This window comes from Myxine glutinosa, chromosome 4 (assembly GCF_964187855.1).
Source record: "Myxine glutinosa chromosome 4, kmMyxGlut1.1, whole genome shotgun sequence".
In the NCBI taxonomy this organism is placed as follows: Eukaryota; Metazoa; Chordata; class Myxini; order Myxiniformes; family Myxinidae; genus Myxine; species Myxine glutinosa.
This window is the reverse complement of record NC_136264.1, coordinates 87,278,406-87,282,390: the sequence shown is the minus strand read 5'-3', so window position 1 is coordinate 87,282,390 and position 3,985 is coordinate 87,278,406. Positions and strand designations below refer to the sequence as shown.

The following is a 3,985-nucleotide window of genomic DNA, read 5'->3' as shown; positions in this document are numbered from 1 at the left end:
GAGACTAATAAGATTCCCTCAGTTTGTGATGTTGAATACCGTCTGAAATTGTGTATTTCATCCCATAAAATGTTTTAGATCCAAATTGCTGTCTGCCACATTCTACCTGTTCACGGAATGTCAGACGTGTTGACGTTGACAGCTATGGCCAATATTTAAATCCCTTCGCGCTAAAAATGTTTCGTCCTCTTCATGTGGAAGATATTTTCATTCAACGATGGTTTTGAGAGACGTCATATTTTAATAAAATAAGAAAAACAATAAATCCAGTGTTAACTTTCTACCATAGATATTTTTCTTTAATGTTCTGAAGTTGAATCGATGTGAAGACCAATTTTTTTTTTTATTATTTATTAATTATCGGTCTCTTTCCGATGAATGTAAAGGCTAATCCTTATAAGGAAAGTATATTTCTTCATTAACAACGCATCGGTGGTTCAGTGGTAGAATTCTCGCCTGCCACGCGGGAGGCCCGGGTTCGATTCCCGGCCGATGCATGTTTTTGCCGGCCAAATGTGCAATTTGCCGTTCCACATTGGATGTTAAATAAATCCGAATGAAGAAAGTTCCTTTTGAAATTATTTAAAACCTATGAAACCTATTGACTTTTGATCTAAAATAACTGTTCAAGAATAGTTAAAATAACTTTTATAAACGATGTTGTGCACGCCACCACATGGGGCCCTCTGCTGGTAAGAAAACGCTACTAAAAGCTTTTTGAGTGACATCTCATGATCGGCGGAAATATTTAACAGAATTCTTTTTCCACCTTTGACAGCGTGGGTAGCACTTGGTGGGACTACTGAACTGTATAAAAGACTGGAATGATTATGGCTGCTCACGTAGCACGCACCATGTGTCGCCATCCCGCCGCCATGTTGCTAGGCCCAGTGAATGATTCACCGCGGGCCGACGCTTTGTGTTATGATTACGTGAAAAAGTGTTCACATCGACTTTGACTTTCAATTCAAAATTAACATTCAATGTTCAAGAGGGTTTTTTTATTCGAAAGACCTTATTTTTACATCAGTAAAAGTTTATAAAAGCAAAAGCTGGACTTCCAAATCGGTTGAGCCGAAGTTTCGCCGAGAATTCACTCGCCTTGGGCGCAACAGATGTTGAAGGACGAAATGATTAGAAGTTTGTGAAAATCTGGATCCGGATACGAGAATTTGTGAGTGATTCTTCAGCATTGAGTGATGGCGCCAAAACGATATACGTATATATATTGCATCATGCATGATATTTGAAAAAGTTGTGAACGGAACCTGGCAAAACTAGGTTGAATGAGTTTGGTATGTGCCAAGAACAAGCTCATTAAGATTTTGGTTTAGATTTGGCCAATCAGTGGATAGACAACGTGAACTGTTCAGCCTGGTGGAGGTATGTGCTCTTCCGAGTGATGTTCCCGTTTTAATAATACAATATTTTCATAATACGTTTTCATAAAACTTGTACAATCGAACCATCTCAAAATTATGATATGGAGTAAGATATGTGATCAAAAAAAATTCTTTCAAAAATGACAAAAATATAAGTGCATTTCCAAAAATGTGTCGAAGCACATTACTCACTGAAGTTGGGCCAGAAGAGACGGCAGAAGTGACCGTTAGTAAATGTAATGCTCATGTGACTTGATAGCTTAATATAAAATAAAAAACTTTAAATTAGGGGAAAATTAAAAAATTTCAAACAATTTTTTTAATTAAAAATATATATTAAAAATTTCAAAACTAAATTAGGGGAAAATTAAAAATTTTCAAAACAAAATTATTTTTTTTTAAATAAATTTTAAATTTCAAAACTTGAAATTAGGGGAAATGAAAAAAACTTTAAAATTCAAAAAAAACATTTTTTTCATTAAAAAAAAATTCAAAACTTAAAATTAGTAGAAAATGTTAAGGAAGGTATTACGGCACAAATATAATGTTAATTTCCCAGGTGTAGTGTTGATCAGCCCCTCAACCATTCCCCTCCCCTAATAACTGTTACACCAGAAGTTGTTGGAAAACACGTGCAGTCCAACAACAATCTATATTTATTCTATAATTAGAAGCGAAAACCGTGTACATATTTGCAATGTGTAGCACATTTTGTTTTGATTTAAAAACAACTGACAGTTTTGAGTTTCCAAATTGTTGTTGAAGCCATTCCTCTGTAGTTCTGTCATGGGGCATTTGTGGTTAAAATTATTGTGAAATAACAGCCAAGTCAACGTGCTAGTGACATACCATGAAGTCATAATTGTACACCAGAAGAGGATCCAGAATTTTTTATTGTGTTGGCAAAAGGAGAAGGGGGGGGGGTGGTGGGGGCAGGGGTGAGAGCTGCGGTCGGGAACAGGAGGGGAGTAAGGAATGGATGACCAACATCACAGTGTAGTGGGGCAACAGGCAGACCACACCCTTCCTCCTCCCACCCTACCCACCACCCTTCATCCTTGGAGGAAATCACTTTCAGTAATTTTTTCTACTCGTGAGATACCCGTGCTCGGTGCTACGCATGGGTGGGAGGCCGGAAGCAAACAGGCAATGCAGATACTGCGAATGCTAAAGCATGAAACCAATAAATTCCACATTCCTGTAGCACCTTCAGTCACACATCAGACATGGACAGCAAGTTCGTGAAGTACTTCCATGAAAAACGTACCCGTTCGCAAACAAACTTCTCTCCCCTCTGGACTGGTGCTCCTGCCTCACACCTAGCTCGGCTTAACGCTGTTGAAACCAAAGCTTTCAGAATCATTGGAATCTCCCGCGATAAACGTAACTCCGAGGGCCTTTCACTCACTCACCGCAGGCAGGTTGGTGGTCTTTCTGTCTTCTACCGACTCCTCTCCGGCCTAGCTCCCCCAGCTCTGTCTGTGCTCTGTCCCCCAAATACTCTTACATGTCGCACAAGATCAGCCAGCAATCCTCTTTTGGGGAAACTGCCAAAATCAAGACTCTCTGCTCACCTTCACTCTTTCATTCATCTTTTCTCCCACGTCTGGAACAAACTCCCTCACTCTCTTCAATTGCACTCCTCCCTCCAGGTCTTTAAAACAGCTGTTCACCACCATTCTCTTATCTTTCCCCATCCAAAACCTTGATCTTTTCTACCCCCATTAATTCACCCCAGATCGACTTTTCTGAAATACCGACTTCTTTCCTGGAAGTCCTCGCTGTGTCCATGTGGTTTTTACCTCTCCCACCCCCACCCCCTTTCCCACTCCTCCTCCCCCCAACCCCTCTCCTTCCCACAGATCTCCCGATGTCCCTGCTTTCAAATGTTGTGCTTGTTTGATTCCCCCTCTCCCTATCTTGTCTCCCGCTCGCTTTATTATGCCTGATGTGTCCGTTTGTTTTTTTTTGTCATTAATGTTAGCTCTTACACGAGCCTCGATGTTGTATACAAAAAAATAAAATAGCACCGCAAAGCGGGCGGAACCCCTCAGCCCATGCATGGTGGAAACCAATTTCAAGATGGCTGCCGTGGCGGCCATATTGAAAATCGCAGCACGCCCATGAACCTTCCTCGACTCAACTCCGACACACACTGCAAAAATGGATTTAATCGGACAAGCCGTTCTGCTCGAAATTGACGGAAACCAATTTCAAAATGGCTGCCGTGGCGGCCATATTGAAAATCGCAGCGCGCCCATTTTCGAAAGGAACCTTCCTCTACTCAACCCCACAAACACTGCAAAAATGGATTTAATCGGACAAGCCGTTCTGCTTGAAATTGACGGAAACCAATTTCAAGATGGCTACCGTGGCGGCCATATTGAAAATCGCAGCACGCCCATTTTCGAAAGGAACCTTCCTCTATCCAACCCCAATACACACTGCAAAAATGAATTTAATCGGACAAGCCATTCTGCTCGAAATTGACGGAAACCAATTTCAAGATGGCTGCCGTGGCGGCCATATTGAAAATCGCTGCGTGCCCATTTTTGAAAGCAACCTTCCTCTACTCAACCCCAACACACACTGCAAAAATGGAT

General features: G+C 41.1%; 1 non-coding gene across 1 annotated transcript; it reads left to right on the top strand.

Moving 5' to 3' along the window:
• The first annotated feature begins 426 nt into the window (after nucleotides 1–426).
• TRNAG-GCC (transfer RNA glycine (anticodon GCC)) lies at nucleotides 427–497 on the top strand. Its single transcript has one exon. It is a non-coding gene; the product is annotated as a tRNA-Gly (tRNA).
• Nucleotides 498–3,985: the final 3,488 nt, after the last annotated feature.